Below are 22,479 nucleotides of genomic sequence, written 5' to 3'. Positions count from 1 at the left end.
ATAATTAGTTAAAACAAGAAGCTAAACTATAGCATAGTCCCATGGCAAAAAAAAAAAATCAAATAATTTTATTTTTAACTTAAAAGAGATGGCAAATATAGATATACAGAGTTTTTAACAATTTACATTTTTTCTATATTATTATTTTTTCTGAGATGACATTGGTCTTATTATTTAACTTGCCAATTATTTCTCCTGAAACAATTACATTACAGTAAGAGTAGATAAATATAACGCTGGAGTACTGTAGATCACTGAAATGTTGGTTGCTTTAAACAAAAAGAAGTATCGAATCAAGTCTGTTTCTGGATTGCTGTTCTCCTGGGCACTGGTTCATCATTCAGAGCTGTCAAAGGGTCTTGTCACTTCCAAGCTTCTGTGACACAAAGGACTAATTGTTTGCAGCCCAAGGCATTTCATGTCTTACTTTTAAAGGCATCAAGACACGCATATTCTGAATTATCTGATCACTCTAATTCTTCTATATTAATGGCACAATAATGGTGTTCTAAAGTCCTTTGTTTTATACTGGTAATTCTCACTCACCTGCTGGGGTTTAATCAAGTATTCACTCTACCCACAGATGATTCAAATTATTTCAGACCATCTGTCTTAGTTTGAGATGCATTTTTTAAAGCAATCCTTATTTTGGATGAATTTTTAGAAGAGCATAAAAAGCAGCTTGATCTTTAGTGTAAACTGCTCAAAAGTCCAGGTATGTGAAGTCTTTTCAAATTTCTCCTGCTGTTAGTGACCTGGCCACCTTAAAAATCCTAGACAGCTTGTCTGAATGACTCCTTAATTACAATTTCCACTGCCCAGTATTTACAGTTTTATGTTATTGACTCTGTATTTCTAACTTGATTGAAGACTCTTGAGAACAGACCCTGTCCTGTATTTTTTATAGTCCCTGTTCATAGGATAATACACTGATCAAATATAGTCTGACAATATAATCAAGTAGGATTGCATTATGATTAGAAGGGCCTCTGGAGGTGAGATGCTTGATTTTAAATCCCAGTTTGCAGCTAAGGATCTTGGGGACGATGGTGGACAAGTTAACATTTCTGCTCCTCAATTTCCTCATCTGCAGAATAGGAATAGTATTGTAACTACTTGTAGGATCGATAGAGGAATAAATAGGTTAATACACACACCACACATTTTGATCAAATGCTTGCCATGTAGCAAGTACCAAAGACATGTTTGTTCGATTGTGATGAAATCTATTTATTATTTTTAGAGTTTAATTTATTCAATAATGTAACACCACTATATTTAATATATATTAAGCAATGTTCCTCCACAAAAATCAGGAGTGTCATCCCCACTTTGATTTTCCTAGAATTAGTTACAAATGCTCCAAAACATCTATGAACAGACTAACACTAAAAGGATATCAGGATAGTGTACGTAGCTGCTAGAGGCATATGGGATGATAAGATAATGGTGGGCCATCGCCTAATGAATACCAATTTAAACAAAGAGGATTACACAAATTAGAGACTCCCTATGGCAACGTGCAAGCCAAGTCAATCCCATGACACAGTGACAACAAGTATTGTAAAGTGTTTCAAGGTTACCTCTAGTAGTACCATGAGTGGTACTTGTGCACATCGAAAATAAAGACTATTCTAGGGAGCAGAGGAAAGAGGTGAAAGAAGGAAGAGAAAATACATAGGGCAGAGAATGCTATAAAGAACTGTAACAGAGCATGCTGAAATCATGCAGAGGTAGAAACAAATGCCAATTTGCTTCCCTTACTCCCCAAATCATACTAAAGAAAAGATATTTAGCAATGTGAAAGTGAAAGTATTCAAGAAGTGACGGGGTGGAGAGGAAGAAAAATAAAGAGAAATTAGAAATGAGAAAATCAAAAATTAAAATAAACATGAGATACGCACAGTATTTAAATAAATAAATAATTTTGTCAGTTTTAGGGTTTTAAAAATATTTTATTTATTGGCCGGCACCGTGGCTCACTAGGCTAATCTTCCGCCTGCTGCGCCAGCACACCAGTTTCCAGTCCCGGTTGGGGCGCTGGATTCTGTCCCAGTTGCTCTTCTTCCAGTCCAGCTCTCTGCTGTAGCCCAGGAAGGCAGTAGAGGATGGCCCAAGTGCTTGGGCCCTGCACCCACATGGGAGACCAAGAGAAGCACCTGGCTCCTGGCATCACCAGCAGCAACGCGCTGGCCATAGCGGCCATTTGGGGGGTGAACCAACGGAAAAAGGAAGACCTTTCTCTCTGTCTCTCTCTCTCACTGTCTAACTCTGCCTGTCAAAAAAAAAAGTGAAAAAATATTTTATTTATTTATTTGATAGGAAGAGAGAGACAGGAAGCATGAAATAGAGTTCCCATCTGCTAGTCCCCTTCCCAAATGCCCAACACAAGTGGGGCTGAGTGAGCCTGAAGCCCAGATTCAGGAACCCAATCCTGGTCTCCCATGTGGGTGGCAGTAATCCAATTACTGAGTCATTGCTGCTGCTTCCCAGGGTACACATTAGCAAAAAGCTGTTGTCGGGGCAAGTGCTGTGGCACAGTGGGTTAATGCCCTAACCTGAAGCACCAGCATCCCATATGGACGCTGGTTTGAGATCTAGCTGCTCCACTTCTGATCCAGCTCTCTGCTATGGCCTGGGAAAGTAGTGGAAGATGGCCCAAGTCTTTGGGCCCCTGCACCCATGTGGGAGACAGGAAGAAGCTCCTGGCTCCTGGCTTCGGATCGGCACAGCTCTGGCTATTGGGGCCAACTGGGGAGTGAACCATCGGATGGAGGACCTCTCTCTCTCTCTCTTTCTTCCTCTCTCTCTCTCTCTCTCTCTGCCTCTCTGTGTAAATCTGATTTTCAAATAAATAAATACATTTTTATTTAAAAAAAGCTGTTGTCAGGATAAGAACTGAGTTTCAAAACCACTTGGGAGTGGGGCAGCATTGTAGCATAACAGCTAAAGCCACTGCTTGCAACACTGGCATCCCATATGGGCACTAGTTTATGTCCCAGCTCTGTATTTCCTCCTTTCCAGTTTCCTGCTATTTAACGGTCCCTACCACCCATGTGAGAGATCCAGATGAAGCTCCTGGCTCCTAGCTTCAGCCTAGTCCTGTGCTGGCAGTTGCTGCCATCTATGGAGTGAATCAGGGGATGGAAGATCTCTCCCTTTGTCTCTCCCTTTCTCTCTCTGTAACTCTTTCTAAATAAATGAATCTTTAAAAAAAAAAAAAAGGGGCACCTCAACAGGCATCTTAATTGGTGTCTTAATTATAAGTCAAACACCTACCCCAGTTTAAGTTTCAATGCCACATTTTTAGAAACATTATATGGTCGATAATGTTTTTAAGACTTGGATATGGAGCATTATTATAGTAAGAACTTTCAAAACTCCTCTTTAAGAACTTTCTTTGTTTTAGCTATAATAAAGTTAACATATCCAATGAGTGAAACTTTGAATAAACTGCTTGGGTGTGTATACACATGTTTAAACACATGTGCACACATAAAATTATAACTTAATTATATCACCTAACTTTCATACATTTTGATGATTGCCTTTTTTGGACAGGCAGAGTGGACAGTGAGAGAGAGAGAGAGAAAGGTCTTCCTTTTTCCATTGGTTCACCCCCCAAATGGCTGATATGGCTAGCGCACTGCACGGATCCGAAGGCAGGAGCCAGGTGCTTCTCCTGGTCTCCCATGCGGGTGCAGGGCCCAAGGACCTGAGCCATCCTCCACTGCACTCCCGGGCCACAGCAGAGCTGGCCTGGAAGAGGAGCAACCAGACAGAATCCGGCGTTCTGACTGGGACTAGAACCCGGTGTGCTGGCACCACAGGCAGAGGATTAGCCTACTGAGACGCGGTGCCAGCTGATGATTGCCTTTTAACATTTGGAGTTTGTTTCTTTGGATATGAATCTATGAAATAAAGCACGATGCTATTTCAAAGGGAATTTAATTGTTTCACTACTTTTTTTTTTTAAAATCACTCGTATTTTCAAAATTAAGTTATGTAGAAGATATAGTGGTTCTGTCTCAAAAATAAGTTGACCAGGCCGGCGCCATAGCTCACTTGGCTAATCCTCCACCAGCGGCACCGGCACCCCGGGGTTCTAGTCCCAACTGGGGTGCCAGGTACTAGTCCTGGTTGTTCCTCTTCCAGTTCAGCTCTCTGCTGTGGCCCAGGAGGGCAACAAAGGAGGGCCCAAATGTTTGGGCCCTGCACTTGCATGGGAGACTGGGAGGAAGCACCCGGCTCCTCGCTTCGGATCGGCGTGCAGCGCCGGCCGTAGCAGCCATTAGGGGAGTGAACCAACAGAAGGAAGACCTCTCTCTCTGTCTCTCTCTCACTGTCTATAACTCTGTCTTTCTCTCTCTCTCACTGTCTAACTCTGCCTGGCAAAAAATAAAAAAAAAAAAAATAAGTTGACCAAATGTCCATCAGCTGAAGATTGCATAAAGAAATTATAAGATATGTACATCATGGAATACTATACAGTGGTAAAAAAAATGAAATCTGGTCATTTGCAACAAAATGGATGAAACTAGAAAGCATCATACTTAGTGAAATAAGCCAATCCCAAAAGGACAAATACCGTATGTTCTTCCTGAACTGTGGTAACTAATAGAGCACCTAAAAAGTAATGTATGGAAGTGAAATTGACACTTTAAGATGCCATGACTTTGAACAGCCCTTCTCTTGACTGTTGAGGAACATTTTTTTTTTCATACTATTTGAACTCTTTTCTTGGTATAGAGTTAATCTTATGTGTATAAAGTTAATTTAAAATAGATCTTAATAAAAAATAAGATCAGGAATAGGAAAAGGGGGAGGAAGAAGGGTGGGAGTGCAGGTAGGAAGAATCACTATGTTCCTAAAGTTGTATTTATGAAATGCATGAAGTTTGTATTCCTTAAATAAAAGGTTCCTGCGGGGGGAATTGGTAGATGGACAAAGAGATGGATGGACATACAGATTAATATACTTTCAACCATCCTTTTCACAGCACATGAATAACATTTGCTGGCTAGGATCACTGCTTCAGAACGTGGTGTTGTTTTAAATTCTGTGTGTTCTAGTGAAGCCAATAATTGCTCATTAAGTGTTCAAGGCTAGATTTCACCAATGGGAGAAATGGCAGAAGATTTTTGACCAACTGAAGGGACGTATCACACTCAGAAAAGAACAGGGAATACTTGTTTTCCAAACACATGCATTCTGCACTTTCTAGAGGAGGCTGCAAGCTTAAAGAACATAGCCAGAGCTGGCGTCCCAGAACATTCACAGCTAACCAGCTCCCCAGCAGTATTTCCATATTCTGATTTGTTTATAGAGAATAATTACCAGCTAAGTCTTCCTGGCCAGTATATTTTACATACAGAAGAAGAACAGTTAAAAGATATTAGGAAAGCCAAGAAACACAAAACTCACTATGGGTGTCAAACATGAAAGATAGCACCTCCTATGCTATGACATCTGAAATGAGTCACTGGAAATGCATGTATGCATGGAAAAGACTGAAAGGGAAATTCACCAAAATGCTAAAAGAGGTTATTTCTAGATGGTGGCATTACAGATGATTCTGGTTTTCTTTATACATTTCTGTAGATTTCAGAAAGAAATTATTGCAAAAAAATCCAAAATAATAATTGAGAGGTTAAGATACAATTATTTGTAAGGTTGATACTATTTCACTACACTTAGATATCAACAAAAACAACAAAAAAGTCTTGGCCTCAGAATCCTTAAAATTGAAATATCATACTAGGAAAAGAAAAAGGAAAAGCAAAGCAAAACTCATTAAAAACAATATTTCATTATTATAGAAAAAACCTTTTTTCTGTATTCTTGGTTTTTTTTAATATACAAGCTATTTTAGTCAAGTTCTAACTAGGCCAATAATGCAATTCATGAAGTACTTAGTTTATTATTATTTTCTACCTACCCCAGATTAACAAATGTGAAAAATTCTAATTTATTGCCACTGGTTTGAAATACATTAACTTGGATTTTTAAGAGAAGTGAGACAGCAAGGAAAGGTTTAACTCTCTGGATAAGTGAAAAAGATGTCTAATGAAAGATAGCTTTCCTGTAAAACATTGTGCGTTTACTGAAGGCAAGAGCAAGGTATGCTTTTTTTGGGAATGGCCCTCAAAAAATAAGAATTCAATTAGGCCGGCGCCGTGGCTTAACAGGCTAATCCTCCGCCTTGTGGCGCCGGCACACCGGGTTCTAGTCCTGGTTGGGGTGCCGGATTCTATCCCGGTTGCCCCTCTTCCAGGCCAGCTCTCTGCTATGGCATGGGAAGGCATGGAGAATGGCCCAAGTGCTTGGGCCCTGCACCCGCATGGGAGACCAGGAGAAGCACCTGGCTCCTGGCTTCGGATCAGCAAGATGCGCTGGCCGCAGCAGCCATTGGAGGGTGAACCAACGGCAAAAAGGAAGACCTTTCTCTCTGTCTCTGTCTCTCTCTCTCTCTCACTATCCACTCTGCCTGTCAAAAAAAAAAAAAAAGAATTCAATTAAAATTAAAAACTAAAATTAAAAATTTATTTAAAGTGCACTAAAGATATCTTAGGCATGGAAAACCAAGACACTCTGGCAAAAAAAAAAAAAAAAAAAAAAAAAAAGGAAAAGAAAAGAAGACCTAAATGAAAGATCTCTGTGATTGAGATCCCAGTGGAAAGAACGGGCCATCAAAGAAGGAGGTACCTTTCTCTGAAGGGAGGAGAGAACTTCCACTTTGACTATGACCTTGTCTAAATAAGATCGGAGCTGGTGAACTCAAAATGCTTCCATAGCCTTGGCAACTCATGACAAGAGCCTAGGGTGATTACTGATGCCATAAACAACAGTGTCAATTTGCTAAGTCAACAACAGGAGTCACTGTGCACTTACTCCACATGTAGGATCTTTGTCCTTAATGTGTTGTACAATGTGAATTAACGCTATAACTAGTACTCAAGCAGTACTTTATACTTTGTGTGTCTGTGTGGGTGCAAACTGTTGAAATCTTTACTTAATATATACTAAATTGATCTTCTGTATATAAAGATAATTGAAAATGAATATTGATGTGAATGGAATGGGAGAGGAAGTGGGAGATGGGAGGGTTGCAGGTGGGAGGGAAGTTATGGGGGGAAAAAGCCACCGTAATCCATAAACTGTACTTTGGAAATTTATATTTATTAAATAAAAGTTAAAAAAAAATAAAGTGCACTAAAGAAATTTTTAACCTGAAAAAATTATTAGGAAATTAACAATTTGATAAGTTATAATTAATAAAGTAGATTCCAATATTTTTAATAGTTTACATATTTTTAAATATTATAGATTATACAGTAATTTCCAAATGCATTAATTCTGTTAGAGTTATCAGTGTCTCAGGATTTTTATTTTATGTTGTTTTGTTGTTATCTATTTTAATAGTTAATTTATACCAAATTTAAGTTAAATTAGTTCTTCAGTGGTTCTCAAAATGAGACCTCTTCAGGGAAGGATGAAGGTAAACCCTAATCATAGACTTCGTGTGCTGCTGTAGAAAGACTTAGACTAAGTGTATTTTAAGTCTAGGCTGATTTAACATTGAATGCAGATGAGTTAGGAAGCTACAGATCAACTCTAGGTGCCTTCATTTTTAATTTTCATTTTTCCTGTGAAATGGCATAGGTAGACAAAAGCCCTAGGCTCATCCCGGCAAAGGGAAGACCCCTAGATTAGAAAATCCCATTTGGAGGTCTTAGACAGGGAGTAGATGAGGTCCCAAAGGCCACAAAAGAGATGATAAAAATGGTTTAGCCATCAGAGAAAAGAATTCATCCAGCATTCAGTTCTCTTACCCTCAGAAATCAGAATTTCCTGCACTCTTTGTGGAATTTTTATAATAGTCATATACATTGTGGCCTGGATTAGAGAAGATGTCTACAAGCTGTTGTTCTAATTCTCACAAGGAAGACATTTTCTTTGAGAAACCAAGGAAAACTGGGTGATTATAAGGTTACTATAAAATGCACACTAGTGTCTATCCTGAGGGCTCTAAGCACTTGCTTCACGACGTCTGCCCCAACAGTGCTTTCACATGAGCGTAGTCCTCTGCATTTGTGCCTGAAGTCCAGTTCCTACATCTGTAAGAGATTAACCCTAAGGATCTGAAGGCATAATAAATGCAAGCTGTGTAGACATGTGCCCCACACCGTGCGCCAGGCCACTTCAGTGCAGCCCTCTCCTGTGGAGGACAGCCTGTTGGAAAACGGGCACATCCACCAAACACCACACCATACTACCTGACCTGGTTTCCCTCCTGCTCCAAACAGATTTTTCAGGCATCTCTCTAGGTCCCAGTAAACTCGCACTAGCACTTCAGCAAAACTGTCGGATCTTTATAACACTTTTAACATGCAGAGTTTTCAAGGATTTTTTTCTTTGAGTAGTACATGTATTGAAATAGCTCTTTAGCTTTGCCCAGTAATAAATAACTCTGGAAAAAAGAAGTGCTTAAGATAGATATTCTGCAAAACTCCAGAATTATTGTGAAATCACATTTTTATCTACCATTTTTAGAGCCCATTTGATTTATCCCAGCTTGGCATATTAGAATAGACATGGGGGATACAAACAGCCTGATAGTTAAAATTTTGTCTGCATATGAATCTCCTCTGGCTTCCTTCTCTGCCAGGAAAATTTTTCCTGTTGTCAGTCAACTGATCCTAATATCTTCTTGGAACAGAGCAAACATTTTAAAGTGCAAAGTAAAAGTCCTCCCCCAGCCCTAGGGAGGAAACTTTTTTTCCTTGAGCTGTTGATGTCTTTAAGAGAAACGACTTTCGTTGGTTCAGTCAGATGATAGAGGACACAGTTAACTCCATATAAAGGAAAATGTTGAAATATCAGCACCATTGATTTCAAGTAAGTTTTATTTGGGTAACATTATTTAAGAAGATAATCTGAGCCATAAATTGCACAAGGAGTAAATCCATCATAAGCAACAACACCAGAGTAGTTTTATAGTATTAAGTTTTATATCTTTGCTTTGAAAAAGTCCCACATCGATATGTATTTTGAACTGCAGTTATCAACTTAAAAAGATATTTTGGTCACTTGGCCATGGATTTGTATTGCTTTTAATCTACTGGTTATTTCCAATTTTTTGTAAGAGTTTTAGTCAGAATTAGTTACTTTGAAGTAGATATAAATTAGCTAAACAACATACATTTAGAAAGAGAAAGCGAAAGAGAGGGATTTATTTAAAGATTATTTTATTGGCTCACATGATTAAGGAGGCTGGGATATCTGAAATCTTTAAGGCAAATCAGGAGACTGGAAATTCAGGTAAGAGGTGACGCTGTAGTCTGGAATCTAAAATCTGCAATGGAGGCCAAATGGTGGGAAACTCAGGCAAAGCATTGCAGTTTTGAGACAGAATTGCTTCTCCCTTGGCAATTCTCAATCCTTGCTCTGAAGGCAAAGAGGCCCACATTATGGAAGGTAGTCTGCTTCACATCAAGGTTCAAACTTGTGTTTGACCAAACTGCTGGACACCAGAGGCTAGCCAAGTTGATACCCAAAATTAGATATCCCACATAAAATTAATTATCACAATAGTTTTGATGACTACCACAATTGTGTACAGTTTAGTTTCCAAGAGTATGTAGGAAGAATGAGATGAGTGTCTGAAAATAATAGATTGAAAATTGTATTTATAGTTCTGAGATTTGGTTGTTTGATGAATGTCTGTGCATTAATGTTTGTGCCATATGCTCAATATTACTGATGTGTGTATTTCTAAGCTAAACGTTCAAAGCAAGTGCATGCTGTCACAGCATTTCTCCTGCACACTTTCCAAAGGAAGATAATCTGTACATTTCAAACACTGTAGTTGAATCTGCTTCCAGTGATAACATTCAATAAAATTTCACTCTAGATTCTGAATCATATGGCTGATGTCTTAGAGGGGGAAGGCCTTAAACATAAAAGAAATAAATGTTCCATTACTATACATGGCTTCAATAATCTAGACACTGATCTTTTGTCCTTTGTTTCAATACTAGCAGGATGAAAAATATATGAGAAATTTCATTCAAGCCTTTTGCATTGATTTTCAAAAGCAACCGCTTATATATTTAATTGCTTTGTTTTGTTTCATTTTATTATTCATTTTTGCTTATGTTTTTGTTTGCTCAGTGAGTTTTCCATTGATTGAGTGACTGGTGTCTGGACTCAAATTAAGTACTCTATCAAGGTTAGAAAAAAGAAACCTCTGAATGGAAATGGAAATTTAGAGAATGATTTTGAAAAATGATCATAGATTTTAGTTGGCTTTATTGAAAGTACCATATTTTCATAAGCATAAACAATTTAGCTATTATAAAATAATACATTTTTCTCTTTCCAATATTTGTCTTTTTGTTTAAGTCGGATGACGAAAACATATAAAGAAAGCCATCAAGAGCAGTCATAATATATATGTTTAAGAAAGCCAAAACTTTTTTGCAAGAAATTGAGATAAGTAGTTTAACAAAAATGATACCAAAAGATCAGTGTAATATATTTAAATCATTCAAATGATTAAAAAAGCTGATTATAGTAGCAATTTAAATAGCTATTTAACTTTGTTAGCATTTATTAAAATTTCTTTTATAGGTATTCAGACTTATATCCTTGTTGTAGCCAAAGCCTTGAAAATTAAAGCATTCTCTGTCTCTGTTAAATTTATAAATACTTGTTTTACTTTAAAACAGACACAAATTTCTATATATATCTTTAAGGGTCATTCCATCCAGCTCATGCTTTGACAACCATTCTTTTACCTTTTTTCCTAACAATTTGTTTTCTATTGCCACAATTTTAAAAATACCACATACTTACTAGCTTAAACAACAAAAATGTATTATTTTTATAGTTCTGTAGGTCAAACATCTGAAATGGGTCTTACTGAGCTAAAATCAAAGTGGTGACCTGCCTCCATTCCGTCAGCAAGCCCTAGGAAAGAATCCTCATCCCTGTCTTTTCAAGCTCCTAAACACCTCCCACATTCCTTTGCTGAAAGCCACATTCTGCCACCTTTTGCCAGCAGTATCAGGCTGAGTCCTTCTCACATTGCCATCCATCGGGATTTCTCTCTTCTGCTTCTCACTCACATTAGAAGGACTCATGTGGTATAATCTCTTAATCTAAAGATCATCAGTTAGTAACTTTAATTCCATCTGCAACCTTAATTCTTATTTGACATGCAACCTAATATATCACAAGCACTGGAGTTTATGACATGTATATCTTTGCAGGGGCCATTTTTCTGCCCTAGAAATTTATAATTCTTCAAAGTAGGTGATAATCACATAAGGGTCCGTTGTACTAGTCTACCAATTTTTATAGGTTTGTCAACTTTTCCAAAATAAACAGGTAAAACATAAAGAAATTTAGAGTTCTATATCACCAAGGAATTGTTTCTAGAAGAGAAAACATTATACCAAATTTAGTTGTGACTTTATTAGAAACCAGCATGTTGGGAAATTTCCATGTTTATTTTCGGTAATCTTTCTAGAAAGGAGTAAAGTGATGCAACAACTTTAAAACTTAAAAGTATGAAAAGTTAGGCTGTATTTTTGCCTCCAACAACAACAACAAAAAGCCCATCCTTAGATTTTTTTCTGCCCCCCCCCAGTAATTAAAAACAATTTTTAATAGTCATTACAGATTCTTAGAACCTTCAGGTTTAGAGAGCTCTTCCATAACTTGTACATGTAACAAGTACTCCCTGACATGGGATCTTTCTGTGTCAAATGATCATCTACATTCTCATTGAGCTTCTCTTGGGGTAGGAATTGGGGACTCACATCTTCTGCAGTAGCGTTTTTCATCATTGAAAGCTATGAGGCCGGCCTCACGGCTCACTAGGCTAATCCTCCGCCTGCGGCGCCGGCACACCGGTTCTAGTCTCGGTTGGGGAGCCAGATTCCGTCCCGGTTGCTCCTCTTCCAGGCCAGCTCTCTGCTGTGGCCCAGGAGTGCAGTGGAGGATGGCCCAAGTACTTGGGCCCTACACCCCATGGGAGACCAGGAGAAGCACCTGGCTCCTGGCTTCGGATCAGCGTAGTGCGCCGGCCGCGGCGGCCATTGGAGGGTGAACCAACAGCAAAAGGAAGACCTTTCTCTCTGTCTCTCTCTCTCTCTCACTATCCACTCTGCCTGTCAAAAAAAAAAAAAAAAAAAAGCTATGAATGTTAAGATTTTGTTCTATCTAAATAGCTTTGGAGAATAAATAAGTACTACTTCTATATAACAATCTGAGAAATATTTGGAAATAACACATATGTCACTCTTGGGCTAAATACCTTTAGTTCCTCTAGACAATTGTGGCAACCTGAAATTGGTGAAGAAAGACTACGTCCTTATGCAACACTCCATTAGAGATAAATTTGTCAATTTAATGAAAATTTCCCAAAAGACTAATTTGACTAATAAATTGAATCACAATACATTGGAAAATCTAGAGCTTTTACCCAGACTTTTCCTTCATAAGCCATCCCCACAGTCTTCCCACATTCCTATCTTCCATAAAAAGGGTATTTTAACTGGGTAGTAAGTGAACATTTTTGTCCTGGCTTAGTCCTGGGTGTCATCATCCAGCACACATGCGAGCTGTGAGCCCAGATGATTCAACTAGGGAGGTGAGCCGCACTTGAAGACCAATTGGAGCTCTTTCAGTTCATTAAGGACCAGTTGAATGTCTGTCTCTCTAACTTAAGGATGAAGTTGATCTCCTTTCCATAGATTAGCAGATTTTAAAACCAGTCTTACCTAAAAAATCAAATTTCACAGCAAATGTAGGTCCCACTTTTCTAGTACCTGGTTTAGCAATATTTGCTGAGTAGCTTTAAAAAAAATAAACAAGAGGCTGTGGCTCTATAAAATTTAAAGTATTTAAAGCTTATTTAACACATTTTATTAGTTCAGAGAAACTTTGATTTTAAAAAAAACTTGTGGAAAGGATCAGAGGGATGCCTATAGATTCTGTTAGATAACAAGGAAGGATTCTAGACAGTGTTAACACTGGTCTGAATTGGGTGGGAGAAAGGAAGTTGTGGAGATCCAATTGATTTGACTGACATGAGATTCTGTCTTCATCATCACTTTCAACAGTTAACTGTCACAACTTGTGTCAGTCAGGGCCTTATCCTGTACAACAGATTGAAAATACAAACCAATAAAGTCCCTGGTTAAGATGTTTGGCCCTCTGGGCTATTCAGTGTTTTTTTCTAAACTGAGGTCCCTCCTCTTTAATGGCTTATTGTAAACTTTTACTGACTGTGGACTCAGTACCTCCTCATAGGAATCTATCATTTACTCCATTTTCAGAAAGTCTGACCTTTTGTTACCCCAAATCATAGACTTTCTAGACTACTTGACAGTTCACCTGAATCACATACAACCAACAACCCTGACCAATTATTAGCCTTTGTTACTCAGGACAATTTTCTCATGAGGATCTAGTGGCCTCTAGACCTAGCTATTGTGCTGCAGACCTTCACTACACTATCATGTTTTTTAACACTTAATGGAACTATCTACCAGGCACATTTTCACATTATGTGCAGTTTGTGCTAATTTTTGTCTCTATGGATAGGAATTGGTTATTGGCCAAGAAACATGAACTCAACATAGACCACTCTCATCACTCTATCCCTATTAATGTTTATACATAAATAGAGTAAGATAGACAGTAGAGTTTGGATTGGTTGAAAGAATCATTTAACACAGCAGTTAACTTTTTCTTAGTTTGTGTTCTGGCTCCTGTTTGTTTGAATTTGCTTCTAAATAATCTGAATAATCTTACAAGCATGTATTTAAAACTTCTTTGTAACAGAAACTATTCCACTAATGCAATTCAATCAGCAGCCCAAATAGGCAATGCCTCTAAACACTGTCAAAAGGTAGAATTATGGGACCAGCTTTGTGGCATAGCAGGTTAGGCCACAATTATGGGTGCTGGTTCATGTTCTGGCTGCTTCACTTCCCATCCAGCTTCCTGCTAATGCACTTGGGAGGGCAGCTGAGGATGGTACAAGTACTTGGGCCTCTGCACCCATCATGTGCAGATGAAGCTTCTGTCTTCTTGATTCAGACTAGACCAACCCAGACCACTGTGGCCATAAGCAGGGTAGGGGTCGGGGGGGCACAGAACCAATGGATAGAAGATCTCTCTCTGTCTTTCCCTCTCTCTCTGTAACTGTGCCTTTCAAATAAATAAATACATATTAAAGGAAAATGAACAAATGAAAGAAAAGGAAAAAAAAAGAGAGAAGGAAAGAAAGAAAGAAAGAAAGGAAGAAAGAAAAAAGAAAAGAGAGCAAACTAAGATGTCAAATATTCTAAAACCAAACTACTATATTAGTATATTTGTTACATGACTGCATCTTTTAATTGATTTAAAAGCCAGGTAGTGAGTTAACTTCTTCTTCTTCTTTTTTTTTTTTTTTTTTTTTTTGACAGGCAGAGTTAGACAGTGAGAGAGAGACAGAGAGAAAGGTCCTACTTTTCCGTTGGTTCACCCCTAAATGGCTGCTACAGCCGGCACACTGCGCCAATCCGAAGCCAGGAGCCAGGTGCTTCTCCTGGTCTCCCATGTGGGTGCAGGGCCAAGCACTTGGGCCATCCTCCACTGCCTTCCCGGGCCACAGCAGAGAGCTGGACTGAAAGAGGAGCAACCGGGATAGAATCCAGTGCCCCAACCGGGACTAGAACCCGGTGTGCCGGCGCTGCAAGCGGAGGATTAGCCTAGTGAGCCACGGTGCCAGCCGTGAGTTAACTTCTTAGTTGGACTGGTGTAAGTGTAATAAATCATCTTGGCAAATATTATTGCAGTAGAATTATCAAAGATAGATCCTCCATGAGTGCTTTATTAAGCCTGTGTTTGGATAAGGTAGACATCTGGTAATACCTCCTTCAAAATTTCTTTCAAGCTAAAATCATGTCAATTCTGCTATAAGAAATAAGACATCAGAATATCTATCACCCATCTGTTCATCTGATTAAATGATATTAAAAATCATTATTTTGGAAAATCCTAATCTTTCTAGAAAGAAGACCCAATTTCATCTCTCTCAGTGAGGTAGGAAAGCCTTTTCTCCTCATTTGGTTCCTCAATTTCCACACAAAGATATAAAACAGCTCCAGGGTCTGCCATGATTCTTGGATTTCTACTCAGCCGGCCTTATTCCTAACACCATTACATTTTCTCTCCCATCTTTTCTCCTCTTTCACCCTCATTTTTACTCATCCTGTCTAGGATTTTTGTGTGCTGTTTAAAAATCCTTTGTGTAGCAGATATTTACCAAATGAGTTTGGAGACAGAGATAGACAAATTTGCACTGCTGATCAATGAACTGGAGCCTTTCTCTGATACAATTTAGTGTTTATTAAGCTTCTGGTACTCTTTCCAACCTTATCTCTAGACACTGCTACACACCAACATACCAGAGTGGTCACAACTCCCTAAACACACAGTCCTTCTTTGGGACAAGTTCATTAGCCATTTGGAACTTAGTTTCTTGTTAAAACATTGGGAATAAAACCCACCTTATAGAATCATCATAGGATTAACTGCATTCATGCATGAGAATCTTCTAACACGGTTAGAATAGTATATACATAGCAAATATTAATATTATTAATATTATTAAATATTAATTGTTGTGGTTGTGTGCATATGTATTTTCTACTAACCAAAATACACCTAGAAAATTTGTATTTTTCTCAGCGAGGATATCCATAACCCCTGTAGGTCAACTTGGAGTCCTTTTTTTCTGTTATTTGAAACATTTTGTATATCCTTAGTATTGTATTTATCACATGACACTCTAATGATGCCTTGTATCTCCATGTTTTTGTTTGCCCCAATGGATTGTTAAAGTTGGAAGTGTCTCCTTATGGATATTCCTGACATTTAGCACAGAAGAGATTTGAGGAAGGGAGGGCAAAAAAAGAAAGAAGGGAAGGAAAAAGCAAACGAATGAATGTCTTCTTCTGGCAGTTCTCCTGCCCTCCATCATTCCTGGAAGATCCCCAACAGTGATGCGCTGATCTCATTTACAAATGCTGTCAGTTGCTGATTAACAGTTCCCAAGTTTATCACTCATGGCATAAATAACTCTAGTTCTGGAAGATATTAATTCATTCACAGTGACTAATTTGCCTCCTATTTGATGATAATGCCAACTATTGACTAAGGCAAAATCACTCAATTTGCCAACCCAAAAAAAAAAAAAATCACTTATTCAGAAAATGGCTCATATGGGAAAGAAGCAGCTGTTTTTGAAACAGACACAGATAAGCCAAATTTTGGTTCTTTATGGGGAAATGTGTTCAAGCCATTCACTTAGCCTTAATGGTTAGGTTTGGAGGAACAAAAATAGAAGTGGAGAATGGAGAATAATGAAACACGGAGTAACAAGCACATCGATTTTCTTCATCACTTCTTTTTCTCTGATGATTTTCCCTGTCTAGTTTTTGTAAGTTATCCATGGAGGTTTTTATCGATCTAGCCTGATATATTTGAGAATGAAATTCAGCCTGAAAACTAAAATTAATTGTAAAATGAAAACATTTTCTCATAAAGAGCAACTGTTTTCCTTCCTTTCATGACAAAAACCTTGTGCAAACATCCTGTCCATTGGCAATACAACTCATAAGAGTGAGTAAAATTTTCCTGTTTTGTGTTTAATGAGTGAATGAGGCTTGCTTTTCCATTTCTATACCCTGCACACAGCACTGAACTGTATTCTGAGGGAGAAAAAGAGGGCAACATTCTAGAAGTAGGAGACTTGGCAAGGAGGCAGAAAGTCTAAGGCTAACAGTAAGAGAAAACAGCTTGTCCAGAGGGGAGTGTTCTTGTTGGACAATAGCTAGAGATAAGATAGATCTTCACTGTTGGGCTGAGAACATTTGGATCAAATCTGCTAAGTTATAGAAGCCACTTCTTAAACCTGAGGAAACAGACTATGAGCTCCATGAGGTCAGGAGTATTTGTTCTGGTCACTACTATAAAACCAGTACCTAGAACCTAGAACATTACTTCAACAAATAGTTGAAGATGTGAATGAATGAATGAATGAATGAACATGGCAGAATCTCTATCATCATAGAACTGTTCTCTTTATATTAATAAAAATTTTAAAAAGAATCTCTAGATATAGTTTATAAAACATGCTAGATATAAGAAAACTTTAAAGTAGACTTTCTCAAAATCTGGACCATAAGTGCCTCATTAATTTCTGGGGGCTGGCACTGTGGAGTAGCAGGTAAAGCCGCCACCTACAGTGTCAGTATCCCATATGGGTGCCAGCTCAAGACCTGGCTGTTCCACTTCTGATCCAGCTCTCTGTTATGGCCTGGGAAAGCAATAGAAGACGGCCTGAGTGCTTGGACCCCTGGGACCTCTTGGGAGACCCAGAAGAAGCTCCTGGCTCCTGGTTTAAGATCAGCTCAGCTCCAGCCATTGTGGTCATCTGGGAAGTGAACCAGGAATACCTCTCTGCCTCTGCCTCTGCCTTTCAAATACATAAATACATCTTTAAAAGAAAAAAAAAGTTTAATTCCCAGAGCTGATGTGGTGCAGTGAGTTAAGCTACCACTGTGACACTGGCATCCCATATCAGATTGATAGTTTGAGTCCCTGCTATTCCACTTCAATTCAGCTTCCTGCTAATGTGCCTGGGAAAGCAGGAGAAGATGGCCCATGTACTTGGACCCCTGCCACCATTGTGGGAAACCAGGATGGAGTTCCTGACTCCTGACTTTGGTCCCGCCCAGCCCTGGATGCTGTGGCCATTTGGAGAGTGAACCAGCAGATGGAAAATCTCTCTCTTATTATCTCTTCTCTCCTCTCCTCTCTCTCTCTCCGTTGGTCTGCTTTTCAAATAAATAAGTCAATATTTTTAAAATATAAAATAAAATTTAGTTCCTTTTGCCTTTCCTAAGACCTACTGAGTTCTCTAAGTCTAGGATCAAGAATTGTAATGCAGTGAATTTCCTGTGTATTTCTTATGTGCACACTGAAGTTTGAGCATGACTTCCCTAGAAGAGGAAAGATGATGAAAGCCCTAAAGCAGGATCTATATTTGAGCGACTTAGAGAAGTTGCCAAAATTTTATGAAGGAAGGAGTCAAAATGACGAAGTTTCCAACCTGGCAGGCAGAGAGAATGAAGCCTCCACTGGCAGAACGTGGGAAATTTGTGCATTAGTATGAAAAGGCCTTCTCATTTATAAAACTCATAAGGTAATAGATTTTCACATTTTGGAAGACAATGCAAAGGCATATGTAAAGGTGAAATGTGAAACTAGGGTAAGAAATTTATATGTGTCCCAAACCATGGAAGGTACGGTACTATAATAAATAGCAACTGTATTGCTACAACATTCCATAGTGAGAGGTACTAAAGACAAATTAGTCTCATTTCTTATTGTCAAAACCCATATTAAAGGCTTGTTACTTCTGTTTATTTCATAGTGAAAGCATTGCATATGTCTCAGTAAATAGTTCTTTGTGCAATAGATCTTTGAAATTGGCTTCCTCCCAGCCATGAAACAGATATGGCACTGAAGCAATGCTAGAAAGCATGAAAGGAATGCCAGAGATCTAATTTCAGGACAGATCTGAATGCAAATGTCTCTGGTAAATAGTAACATTTTAGAAAGTTGTTCAGTTTGCCATAGTTCAGATTTTATTTATAATTTTCAGGCTTTAGAATATAGACTCCATACTTAGAATCATGTTTTTTATGTTAAGATGGGTTGTAGCCAGTAAATGCTAGTCATGAGGAGAAATCTTTAAATGTGGGACTACTTTTGGCACATATTAGCCCTTGTGCTTTTGTGCTATGGGGAACCTGACATTTAGAATATCTAGTAAGCTGAATATCCAAAAGTAAGTCATCCTTTCCCACCACGATGGATAGATGTTTAATATATACTTAAGAGACTGTTCCTCATAAAACCATAAATTCCTCCTTTCGGTTTCCAATTAATCACTGTCATGAAGAAAAGAAGTAAAAGAAGGAAAGTCAGCTGATAGAAGCAAGTATTAGAAGATGCCTGCAAGTACATGGATGAGGCTGCTCGCTTCACGACAACCATTTTGGAGGTTCTGATTTTTTTATTTGAGCCTGAAGACAAGGGAAATTTTGTGTGAATTATTCTGTAGACAAAACCTTTCTTTCTTTTTTACTTTTGTTAAGATTTTATTTACTGAGGCCAGCGCTGTGGCACAGCAGGTTAACACCCTGGTCTGAAGTGTCAGCATCCCATAAGGACGCCGATTGGAGACCTGGCTGCTCCACTTCCGATCTAGCTCTCTGCTTTGGCCTGGAAAAGCAGTACAAGATGGCCCAAGTACTTGGGCCCCTGCACCTGCATGGGAGACCCGGAAGAAGCTCCTGGTTTCTGGCTTCGGATCAGCACAGCTCTGGCCATTGCAGCCAACCAATTGGGGAGTGAACCATAGGATAGAAGACCTCTCTCTCTCTCTCTCTCTCTCTCTCTCTCTCTCTCTGCCTCTCCTCTCTCTAGGAACTCTGACTTTAAATAAATAAATAAATAAATAAATAAATTTTTAAAGATTTTATTTACTTATTTGAGAGGCAGAGTTACAGACGGGGAGAGAGGGAGAGAGATCTTCCATCAGCTGGTTCACTCCCCAAATGGCTGCAACACTAGAGCTGGGCTGATCTGAAGCCAGGAGCCAGGAGCTTCCTCCAGGTCCCCCACATGCTTGCAGGGGCTCTTAGGCCATCCTCCACTGTTTTCCCAGGCTGTAGCTGAGAGCTGGATCTGAAGTGGAGCAGCTGGGACTCGAACCAGCACCCATATGGGATGCCGGCACTTCAGGTGGAGTTTAACCTACTGTGCCACTCTAGTCTGAACAGAAGTTAACACTGACTCATTTTTATAAGAGTAGAAACAATGAAACTACTGTTAGGAAAATGTACGTCACAGTATTTGTGTTACATTCTAGATGTGGACTACAATAACTGATTCATTGCTCTTATCAAGGGAATTATGAGTCTAATCTGTCTTGTAAGAAAAAAAAAAAAAAGCCAGAAGTTTAGTAGGCCAGCAACAAATCCCCCACCACTACGGTTTCGAAAATGTCTGGTGAAATCAGCACATCAATGAAGAGGACCAGAATTTGCTTCATAGATAATCATTCCTACAGCATCTTCCTTACAGTAATTCTAGGTCAAGAAATTGATACTTGACGAAGGAAACAGTTTGAGCTCTCTACAGCAAGTTAATATGCTACTGAACAAATCCCAATTCAAATATTAAAAGAAAGATCTTGAAGTTATGTATGCATTCAGCAAATAAATAGTGTGTACAACTTTGTATTGATATGATAGAAATTGCATTTCAGTTCCAACCCTAGAAAACATGCTAAGCTTGATCCAGCAATAAGAAGAGAGTAAACAGACTCCTGTCAAAAATCCTCACATTCTCTCAGGACTCAGAGCACTAATTAGCACAGCCATGGCTTCCTCTTCTGTGGCCCCTCAATGTCCATGCTATTTAGGGGCCATCCCATGCAGAACCAGAGGAAGAGCAATGAAGTGATCTCTGCCAGGAGGCACAGAGCACCGGACGTAAGCATCGAGTCAGATGCTCCAGAAGACAGTTTTTCTGTGTCCTTGAGTGGTGTGAAATGGCTACGTTTAAAAATATGAACGCCCTCTCCCTTCCTCTTAATAGTGTGATCCTTCTATCATTTTTATCACTGTTTCCCACATGGATAAAGATCTAGTCATACACTAGAAGGAACAAAGTGTTTTCTTTCTGAAAGGAGATATATTTTTGTAGTTTTCTACATGTCAAGGACAACTGAGCTCAGAAGGCATAAATTAGATTTATTTAGAGTCTGAACTTATAGGAGACTAAATTGTGATATTTTATTTCAATCAAGTTTGGCCTCGAAATCATGCCAAGTTGTTCTAAAGGCAGACTTTAACTTTTGTACATAGAAGAGTTGCAGACTTTCTGTAAATGATAGAAACTATTAAGTTTAGGTATATTTTAATCATTTAGCAAGATGCCAATAACCAGTTGCACTTAATGAGTGGATGTTTTCATAAAAACCTCAAAATTCAACTTACTTTATAGCTACTGCTATTATTTACCTTTATTCATCAGAGTGATTGTGCTGCTATTACCTGGAAATCAACAGCCCCTAACTAATTTTGTCACATGTCTAATCCTCTTCTCAACAATTGCTAATCAAATATGTTTAGAAAGCAAAATTTTAAATAAATTTCATTCTTTGTGACCAACAACTACAAACTGTGTTTTTATGTGGATTATACTATTTTTTATAAAGTATTAAAAAGTGTGACACCAGAGATACAAATTTAAGACAAATAAGGCACTTTGAGTAATTTAGTTTAAAAACAACTAACCCTGGATCATTTCTCTAAGTCAATCTTCTATGTCAGGAAAATCAAGAGAAATTTAGAAAATCAAAATACATTCTACTTAATATTTCAAATCCAAGACTGTCATTCCTAAGGGGGAAAAAAAAAAAAAAACTAGTGCATAGAGACACACATTCTCCTCAATCACCTGCAAGAAACCTAAACTGGTGCCAATTATGGAACCTTTCTACCCTCTTTATTCCTGCTAGTCTGTATCTTTTAGAAGGCTGTGCATGAATAGCAAGTCAGCAGGCTTCTCTACTGAAGATCACTTCTTCCTGGCTGGATCTCTTCCATTCTTGAGGCTTCTAGTGTATTAAATTTTTTAAAAAAATATTAAAACATGGTTATAAAATTTGTAGCATATTTTAAAAGTTAAATCCTGACTGTGAATCTCAATAATAGTGTGGATAACCTCATTAGAAGACTACATCACCAGCCTAATTTTAAGCGTTGTCACAAAGATGAGTGCAGACCAAATGACTCTTCTGCCATTTATAATTGGCCCTGCTGTTTATTCCCAGCTTCTACTCCCCTGAAGTTTTCTAATAGGTTTCTCTGTCACCAGTATTTCACACTTGCAATCCATTCTCCATAACTCTGCCAGAGTGACTTTTCTAAAATGCCCATTTGATTTACCCTTGCCTAAACCCCCATTAGCTTTCCAGTGATCTGTGGAGACTAAGTCAGGATGCTTTGCACGGGGACTACAGAAGCCCTTCTTTGCTCTGGCCCTGGCCTGCCACGCCATTGCCATGTCCCAGTGTATCATTTATCAGTATTCTGCACATTTTAATTTGCTCATAGTATTCCCTGAACCTGGATTGTTCTCACTCTCTATTTACTTGTGAAGTGTTTGCTCCTCTTTCAATGTTCATTACAAGCCTTCACTAACACCCTTCAGAGGCCATGACCACCTTCTTTTTAGACGAACTGTGCCCCAGTTACCTTGTTGATAGTCTTCACGATGACTGTTGCACTTAGTGCTTGAAGTTTCTTGAGGGCAGAGGCACCATTGTTAGCCACTTTTATC

This window comes from Lepus europaeus, chromosome 11 (assembly GCF_033115175.1).
Source record: "Lepus europaeus isolate LE1 chromosome 11, mLepTim1.pri, whole genome shotgun sequence".
In the NCBI taxonomy this organism is placed as follows: Eukaryota; Metazoa; Chordata; class Mammalia; order Lagomorpha; family Leporidae; genus Lepus; species Lepus europaeus.
This window is presented reverse-complemented; position numbering follows the sequence as displayed.